This window comes from Sander lucioperca, chromosome 16, assembly GCF_008315115.2.
Source record: "Sander lucioperca isolate FBNREF2018 chromosome 16, SLUC_FBN_1.2, whole genome shotgun sequence".
Taxonomy (NCBI): domain Eukaryota; kingdom Metazoa; phylum Chordata; class Actinopteri; order Perciformes; family Percidae; genus Sander; species Sander lucioperca.
In genome coordinates, this window is record NC_050188.1 from 2164863 (window position 1) to 2174879 (window position 10017).

Sequence of the window (10017 nt, forward strand, 5' to 3'; positions counted from 1 at the left end):
ACACACACACACACACACACACACACACACACACACACACACACACACACACACACACACACACACACACACACAGATCAGTTAGCTGTTTCAGTGCACCTTGCCATTTACTCAAATGGGTTGTAATCTGCATACTCTGATTCATGACCATACAGTGAAACCTTTATGGCACTCACTGTATGTAAGCATGTTTCACATGACTGTGATAAATCATGGCAAACATAAAACATATACTGTCTCTATTTATAGATAGACAAGATGTATGATATTCAGTACTATGTTATTTTAGCTGGTATCTGTGTATATATGAGTATATGTAATACACACACATTTACATACACGTGTATTGATAAATGTATCTGTAAATATGTTTGTGCATATATACTGTATATGTATATGAATAAGTGTATGCATAGCTATGTTGTAAAAAAAAAAAAAAAAAAAGAGAGAGGATAAGACATACCTGCATATTGTTTGTGGATGTATTGTAAAATGACATTGTAGGTTACACCATGACCTCCTTGCAAACCACCATGACCTCCTTGCAAACCAAAGTGTGTGTGTGTGTGTGTGTGTGTGTGTGTGTGTGTGTGTGTGTGTGTCATAAAAGTCATGGCAGTAAATCATTGTTTAATCTACTCATACGGATTATAAACAGAGTCAGTAGATTAGAGAGGGATAGACAGGGACCAGATCTTTCAATTACACACCTCTCCCCCTCCACCCGCCCATTGTCACTCAAACACCAACAGTACTTTATCATGCTTTCTCTTTCCACCTTACTGTTTATTCATCTCTCCATACATCGCTCTCTCATTCCCCCGCACACACAAAGAAGACCTGCAGAGTCGCACGGTAGGTCACCCTTTCTGCTCTCCCGCTCTGTCTAACAACCTCATGTACACCCTTTCCTCCACCAGAAATGTTGTCACATTGGAAAGGACCAAACACTCCTGAAAAGCCTTAGCCCTCATTCATCCATCCCTCCATTCAGTTTTTTCCTCCCTCCCTCTCCCTCTTTCCTTTCCTCCTCCCTGTTTTCCACTCTAGTCGCATGCACCCACCCCTTCTGATCAGCAGTGCAATCTGGGGCTATTGTTTTTAGCAGGCTGTTTGCAGAGACGGCTTGCACAAGCACACACACACACACACACACACACACACACACACAAACACACCTAACTCACTGTATAAAATTTGATACTTTTTGTAGTGATGCTAAGAATTCCTGATATAATGCATTTGTGATAATGGAGCTGAAAAGGCTAGGAGACATGTGATGTGATGGTTCTAGGTCACAGTGTATGTCCTGTGACCAAACCATCATACAAACACACAATGTGGGCTACACATTCTCCTGATTGATTCCTGCTAATACACAGAATAATGGCTCTTTGCTGAGGTGTGTGTGTGTGTGTGTGTGTGTGTGTGTGTGTGTGTGTGTGTGTGTGTGTGTGTGTGTGTGTGTGTGTGTGTATATATATATAGATATGTGTGTGACTATGACTGTGGCATTGGCCGTGCTGCTCTGGCTAAGCACTGCAGTGAAAGAGAACAAGCCCCAGTTGACCAGCCCCACAGGGTTTGATGTGGTCGGACCAAATTCAACGCTCCCTCCCTACCCCCCCAGTATCCTGACCCATGCTAGTCCTCCACAGTCCTTCTAACAACAGGCACAAGCACCATCGTTCAGCCAAACCCCTCGGCCACCAAGCACCAGTCAGCCTCCAGCCGTAGTCTAGAGTCTAACCGACATCCATCCTCCAGCCTCAGCCTCCTCCTCTTCCTCCTGCAAAGCCAGCTTGCAGCCTCTCTTTTTAGGTGCAGGGTGTGACTGTAAAGCCCCTTCTTACCATCGGATCTAAACTGATGGAGCGATGGTGAGACATAAAACATAGAGAAAAAAATGAAGAGAGCGTTGGCTCAGCTTACCGGCTGGGCGTGCAGGACGGGAGGATGATGCCTCTGACACTGCTCTTCCTTCCGTCTCTCTGGACCGGGGGTGAAACACAGATGGATGCAGGGAACAAAAGAGAAGGACACAAAGTGACACTAGCCGTTGGTGGCTAGAGAGAGAATGAAACGAGAATAAAGAAGAAAGAGGATGCAAAAAAAGAGGGAAAAAAGTCCTTGTGTTGCTTTTCTCTGTCTTTCTTGGAGAGACTCCTTTATCCTTGTGAGCCAGAGGGCTGTGGATTCACCTAAACACTGAGCACACGCAATGCCTCACGCCACACAGCCCTCCCTCTTCCTCTCTCGCTCTCTGCACTAAAGACAGCAGCTGTTGGTCTATGAGAAATAGAACGCTATGTCCCCCTCCCTCTCCCCTTCTCCTCCTACCACGCTCGCTCACAAAGACCCCCACCACACACACACACACACACACACACACACACACACACACACACACACACACACACACACACACACACACACACACACACACATTCGGCATGTCCTCACAACGCCCCCTCCCCCTTTGACGAACATCTACCACTAGCCTGCTGGCAATAAGAGGAGGGGGCACCACTCTGTGTGTGTGTGTGTGTGTGTGTGTGTGTGTGTGTGTGTGTGTGTGTGTGTGTGTGTGTGTGTGTGCGCGTGTGTGTAGTGCAGAGTTGTATTGTGTTTGACATTGTTTCAGCAACAGAGTGACTTTTTCTGTCCATACGGTGTGAAAGTGAATCATGGTGAGTAAGGATGTGCAGCAGGATATTTTTACAAACTGTGTGGGTGACTGCTGAGCATCTCTTGCTACTGTGCTGCAGAGGGGAAGGAAATTCACTTTATTTGTGGTTAGAGGCAGCGTTAGTGTGAGGCTGTTTATATTTACTGTAAGACAGTAAGAACGGCACAGAGCAACCATGGGCATAAATGAGCTTACATTTATGAAACAGTTACTATACCAGGTTAGGTAACTGCTGTCGTGTGTGCGTGTGTGTCCTTCCCTCTTGGTCCTTGTCATTCAGTAAGAGTTTGGTATGGTGAAAACTCTGTTAGAAACCCTTACTTTAGGGTCGCAGCCCGGAATAAGGGCATGGTTAAATGAGCCATGGCTAAATTGTCCCTTTTTCATATGTGTGTGTGTGTGTGTGTGTGTGTGTGGGGCAGGGGGGGGGAGAGTGTCTATTGTCTGGTGGTCTTCTACCCAGATCAGTGTTGATGGCAGGCCACCCGGGGGACTGAAACAGTGAAAAAGAGCTGAAGGCCACATGCTGCCGTGTGATACTTAACCACAGTTTTTATTACAGCCAAATTTAGGGCAGAATCAGGTTGGAACACCTAGTGCCCTTTTATAATCAGGTTACAAAATGAGTGTATTTGGGGACTGGTGAGAAGAGTCCAGTTGGTGAACTTTTCCCACTGAGGACGTTATTAATATTTAAACAGGTTGTTGTGTCAAATGTAAACCAGGAAGACAGTTGTCGTGGGAATATAACAAGCTTACTTCACTTCTTAGGAAAACCATGCAAACCGTTACTTACTACTTACTTAACGTTAGAAAACTTTGGATGAAAGAAATACTAATTCAAGGTTTACATAGAGTTCAAAAGAAGTGTTTGCTAGAAAAAAAAATCATCCAGCATGGAGAGGTGTCTGCACTAGCAGAGTAGTAATAAGCATAGACGAGCTCCCATGTGGCCTTGGTTAGTAACTATCTGTGTATGATGATCTATAACTAGCATGCTAGTAGCTAATAATACCACCACTTAGAATAGCTGAGTGGTTACTAGTTAGCTAGTAGTGCCCTTCTCTCACATTTGACGTTTACTTTTTTGTCATAACATTTTTTAATTTGTCAAATAATTCAGTTCAGATGTCATCATATGCAAAGCCTTGCATGTGATGTTGATAATAAGAAACAATACAGTCTCTGTGCTGTCTGCTAAACCTAAATGAAAACCAGAGGAAGAGTTTAATGTCTACCAATATGGCTCTTCCTGTTTTTGAAGCTGTGTCTGAGAAGTGGATCTTCTGACTGCTACTTTCACATGACCAAACATTGTCCGACATTACTAAACAGTCTTCAGATTGGCAGCTTGTAATCACGTGAAAACATTAAACATAGTTTTGTTTTGACCTCAACTTCCCTGTTATAATACATTACTAACTCTGCAGACATCATCTTGTAATAGAAATGAGAAAAGTCAGCAGAATTGATGAAATATGAACCAAACCATGTTATAGTGAAAAAAAACATATAGGTACAATATATTTCAACCACTGCATACATACATATTTGAGGATTTATACTGTCAAGGCACACGTTCTAAGAAATAACTCTGAGTAGACTCCATATACCAGAATGCACCTATTCCATCTGTAGTACATCACAGAGGAAGAAACATGGTGCTGCAGTGGTTGACACCCTCCTGTTAGCTGGCAACTGAGCACCACAAAGATGAAACGGACACCAAAGATAAAGAAGGGAAAGGCAGAATAGGAAAAACAGTGATCACTTCATTTTGTAGTGCTATAAAAGGTTTTTAGCTTTATATTTAACAATGAAGAGTTTCCCTACTTGGATGTCAGATAAGGCTGAGGAACGGAAGAGAACCAACGTCAGACATTTTTTCATGAGTCACTGAAGCTCATTGAGTGGTAGTTTATTATAAAGCTGTTTGCACCGATCTGTTCAGTGATTAGGTCCTGAGGATATGTCCTGAAATTTGAGGCTTTGGCATCACATAAATGGAGGCATCTGTTGGTGTTGGTGCACAGCAGTTTACAGTAAATGTGATGGCCTGAGCCATTCTCTCCTTCTGAAAATGACTCCGACATAGACTGAGATCATTTATTTACTCACTGCATCCGTATCTGGAAGGCTTTCAAACAATTAAATACTCCAGTTTTACAGTGGTAACAAGCAGGGCCACCCCATAATGACTCAAATATGCACAGGACCAGATGTTCTCTTTGAAACAAGAGAGAGAGCAGTGAGCTTTACCTGTTGTCTGTGAATAAACATCATCTTTGATGTGAGGCTTTGTATTGAACCCTCCTGACTAACTGAACTCTGGCTAACAGATAAATTGTTTACATCACACCACACCGTGAAATTCAATTCTGTATGCTGTTAATGGTAGACTCACACCAGTGTCTTTCTGTGTGTGTGTGTGTGTGTGTGTGTGTGTGTGTGTGTGTGTGTGTTTGTGCCAGACTGAACAGCAGATACCGCAGACCCCAGCTGAGACACATGATCATCACCTGCTCTGAAAGACAGCGGATTTGCACTGAAGGAGACCAACATGAATACATGACTCGTTTCCAAGGATACTGTGGGAGGATGGTGAGTAAGTCAATTTGCATAAGCTTCTAGGGAAAGTTTGCCTCCAGAGAACCCTACTGTATACAGTCCTTCAGTACATAAATATGAATTAATGATTGCTAAGCCGCTCATTAACTTGGTTAATTGAACAGAAGTCTCTGTTTCATGCTCTTTATCTGATAATACGTTAAATTCTCCTTTAACATTGTATCAGCTGTGAAATTGAAAGCATTTTCAGTTTGATTGTCCATACTGATTATACGGTGCAAAAGATGACAAGCTGTCTTCTCGAGACCCAACCTGCAATATGTGAATGTGCAAGACAGAAATGGAGGTCTTTTTTTGGCTGAAATATTAATACCTGAACATTATTGCCAACCAGCACCTTGGATTATTTATATAGTGTCTATTATTTTTTAGGTCAGTTGTCCCATCCTGCTTGCCGTTGCATGAATGGCAGAGACTGCCTGTGGTGTGTGAGCCTGTCCTCAGATGAGTTTATTCTTTATAAAGGCAGGCTTTATGAATTATGAGGAGAATGAAAGTGCACCAGTGAGAGAACAACTTGGGGTGAGAAAATCAAAGCTGAGGACATTTATTTCAGGAGAATTCAACAAAAAATAAAATTAAGAGAGATTAAATTAAATGACTTGATTATTTGTGTAATCACTTTTAAGGAATATTAAAATTGCAACAGGAGATAATTTGATGAAACAGGCTTTCTTTAAGTAGGTTTGTATTAAAGTGAGACTGTATCAATCACTGTGGACACAAGTGACAATTGAGAAAAATGGTAAATGCCAAAAGATAGAGTCTAATAGTAGCACAAGAAAAAACAGTGTTTTGAATTGTGGAAGGATGCGTTTTATTGCTTATCATTTGTGCTTTTCATTTGTAAGAAACATAGTTTCACTTTAACTGATTTGATATTCATTCTTCCCGTCTAAAGGAACAAATGTAAAAACCAGCAGTCCATCATGGTGACCTTTGACATCCACAGTCAAGCTGTCCAAACCAAAAGAATTCTAGCCACATTGTTGACATAAATCATGACATTTTACAGAAATCTCATGGTTTACTGCGTTATGCTTATTCCATTAAAGGGGAACTCTTTTACACATCAAAGTCTGCTTGCAGGTCTTGAGAAGTACTGCTGCGTATGGGGAAACAGTTGTAGACTGCCTTTTACGGTTTCGGAGGAAGCTGTGCGAAGTCTTGAATTATATTGCCTCTTGTGATGTCACTTGAGTCAGCATCGTTTGGGGCTGAAGACTGCAAGTTTGAAAATGAAAATAATCTGGGAGTGACTTACCAGACCTCTGTAGCCCACTCCTCATCTCTGTTTTAGGCTGCCGGCTCCAGGCTACATTAGCTGCTACTAGCATTACACACCAGAATCTCAAACCAAAGGGTCGGCGGTCGAGTTGCATTGTGGGTAGGGTAGGTGCCAGGTTTTGACAAGGAAGAAGAATATGTGGAATAAAAGAGACGATATCTCAGATTTTACTGCATTGATTTTTATTGTTTTTTTTTTTTTCAAACTGTCCATTGTGAGTTTGATTATGTTATAGAAGTACTCTTGTTATATAAGTACTTTTAAAAAAAGATAATCAGGGTGAACATGTTTAACAATTTTAAATAAGTTATTATTTTGCATGACTAGGTTCCACGTGTCAAATGTTGTCTTATTCTTCTCATAAAAGGACGGAACATCTGAAGCCTGGACCAGTCACGTTGCACCACAGACGTCCGTACTGTAGCCCACACTCTCCCTCCATGACTCTCACCAGCTAAATGTTAGTCTTCCATATCGATGAGTATGTGGGCAGCGGGAGAGCTGGCATCAAGCAGTCACTACTCAAAGTGTCAGAATCAAGAAAATTAGAGCTTTGTAAATGTATATTATCAGTGTGGACCGACTTTTGCTTTTGACATGGAAGGTAAATGTTGCTGGGAAGTGCTCTGTCACTCAGTAACTTACTAACATTACTATACATACATACTGTACATACCATACAAGCATCCCCACTCACAGATACATTCACCTGCCTCTCTAATCTCCAGCCTCTTCCCCCTCCACCCCACCTCTTCCTCTCCTATGCCTATTTCTGTCGTCTTATTTGGAGTCATTGATAGAAGTGTGGTAGCTCAACACCCCCTCCCACACACACACACACACACACACACACACACACACACACACATACACACCCGTCCATCCACTCTCCTCCATCCACCTCCCATCTTACCCTGCCGTTACAGTCGCTGTGGTCTCCCTGCCCCTGCAACACCCCTGCTGAGCACACGCGGTTAGTACAGTCTGCCTGTGCTCTCTCCTTATAAGGGCAAAATACATTGACAGAGGCAGAGATAGGGGGGCTGTACCAGCACAGGCAGGCAGGTAGGGGGACAGTGGCTCTAACAGGAGGAGAGAGAAATTATGCCAGAGGAGCAGAGATTAGGAAAAAGTGAACAGGGAGAAGGAGAGACAAAGATGGCCAGGGAGAGAGGGTGATGGGGATTGTGTCATAAAAAATTGGGTTCAACTAAAGCTTGGAGGCTTATGAAAGAAAATAGCAACATTTGTCCACTGAGGAGGCCAGTAGCACATTTTGTGGCATTGATTTTCAGATTTCAAGATCTAGTTTTTCTCCGTGAATTTCATTTCATTTCAGGGTAGAAAACCCTACCAAGAAACACAAAACCCACTAAAACAAGGTACAAGGTTAATCAGATTAGAAACGGCTGATAGTTAGTCTGAATATACAATATTTGTAAATTTCTAAATGTTATTTTTGGAAAGACAAAAACAGTGAAACAGCATTAAGACAAATATAACAAAACCTTCCTCCAAAACCCATAATTATCCGACTGCATGATACCATGTCTCCAAAGCTGATCAAAGTGCCAAGCACTTTAAGTAGCCTGGCTAATGCAGACCACAAATCTAAAAAATAAGCCATTCATAAAATGAACAATTACGTAAATGTATGCATCAATTATGGTAAATAGGCTACCCTAAACCTAACATTGTAACATAAAACACTCATATTATACACAGGAGGCTTTGGCTCCAGAACGTATTGCTCGTTGCTTGTGATATAACTCTAAAATGCAGAAAAGTTTCCTCCCAGTGGAAGATATTTGTCATCCCCAAAGGTGATGTCAGCAAGTCTCAGAATCTGACACAGTAAAATGTATTGGTTTGTTGGCTGGATCAGAATCACAATCAGAAGAGCATTTATTGCCACAGTAAGTTACACTTATGTGGAGTTAGCCTTTTGCTCAGAAACTCCATCTTTATCAATACTGACAGTAGCATCAGTATTGATAACAATGACTGCTGTCAGCATCGTCATTATTTAATCATCATGTTCTTCCACGTCATGATAAAGTATTGATCAGTTACGCAAAATGTAATCAAACAAAAAGCTTTAAAATAAGAAGAGGAAAATTATCCATCCTGCCTTGTATCAATGCTTCAGGCTGGTGTGGTAATGGTGTGAGGGGTATTTTCTTGACACACGTTGGGTCCCTTTGTTCTAACTGAGCATAATTTAATGTCACAGCCTACCTATTTTAGTATTGTTAGAGTATTGTTGCTGATGGCTAAATCTTTATGACAAAAGTGTACCCATCTTCTGGCTACTTCCAGCAGGATAACGTGCCATGTCACAAAGCTCAAATCATCTCAAACTGGTTGTATAGAGCACATTTGGGATGTGGTGGAACGGGAGATTCGCATCATGGATGTGCAGCTGACGAATCTGCAGAACTGCAATGATGCTACCATGTCAATATGGACCAAAATGTGAAAGGAATGTTTTCCAGCAGCTTGTTGAATCTATGCCAGGAATAATTAAGGCAGTTCTTAAGGAAAAAGGGGGTCAGTACCAGCAAGGTGTGGTGGCTGGCGAGTGTACAGTATATGCAGTTCATTATATGTCAAAAGATGAACATATGAACTTGAATGTGCATGATCAGCTTCAAATATAAAGTTCAGTGTGGAGTGTGACAGAGAGTGCGGGAGGGTAAGGAGTCTCAGTTTCTTGTGCAAGTGACAGGGTACAGATAAAATGAAGTTTTTCCCCTGTCAAGCCTGTGTGTGTGTGTGTGTGTGTGTGTGTGTTTGCGTGTGTGTGTCGGTCCTGTTGGTTCAGCTGGAGCATTTCTCAGCGTCACACCTCTTGTGTAGCAAGAGGCCTGGTCTGCCTGTGAGGACTGGGCAGGTGCTAATTGGGCTTATAGCTTCTGAATGGAGGCGCCTGCCATGAATGGAGGTGAATGTGTCGAGTGGGGGGGGGGTCCTCATGTAATCCATGTGTGTTTGTTCAGTGTGTGCGTGTGTGTGTGTGTGTGTGTGTGTGTGTGTGTGTGTGGTACATCAGCGTCAGCAGTGCCACAGACTGCAAACACACCTCCTCTCTGTGCGCTGGTATCTGTCTCTGTTAAGGTAAATAGACCCCTCATTTTGTCGCAGATGGAGGGATGACACCCCTTTGGGAATGATGCGGGAAGAGAGATGCAAATCCATTTAGTCACAGGTCCCTAAGTGGAGTAAAAGGCAGACGCAAGGAAGGGAAGAGAAGGGAATTAAACCAACATAACACCCGGCTGCTAAGTGTGTCAGCATCTATGAAAGGAAGCAGCCAGGGGGGTCGTTAATGGCGTAGGGTTTGTGTGTGTTTGTTTCGGCATATTCATCAGTATGAAACATCTGCTCTAGTTGATCTTTACCAACCTGTAGG

The 10017-nt window shown here is 42.5% G+C and overlaps 1 protein-coding gene and 1 long non-coding RNA gene across 4 annotated transcripts in view; one reads left to right on the forward strand and one right to left on the reverse strand.

Moving 5' to 3' along the window:
- fam49al (family with sequence similarity 49 member A, like) overlaps nucleotides 1-2281 on the reverse strand; it is a 31145-nt gene extending 28864 nt beyond the window's left edge. For 2 of the 3 annotated variants that reach the window (XM_031287137.2, XM_035993169.1), the window contains exon 1: nucleotides 1933-2281. The gene's annotated coding sequence lies outside the window, so the exon portion shown is untranslated. The remainder of the gene's footprint in view (nucleotides 1-1932) is intronic. The other variant, XM_031287140.2, reaches the window with a different exon arrangement.
- Nucleotides 2282-4812: 2531 nt separating this feature from the next.
- On the forward strand, nucleotides 4813-7967 carry LOC116041302. Its single transcript, XR_004102900.2, has 3 exons — nucleotides 4813-5290; nucleotides 6618-6709; nucleotides 6973-7967. It is a non-coding gene; the product is annotated as an uncharacterized LOC116041302 (long non-coding RNA).
- The last annotated feature ends 2050 nt before the right edge of the window (nucleotides 7968-10017 follow it).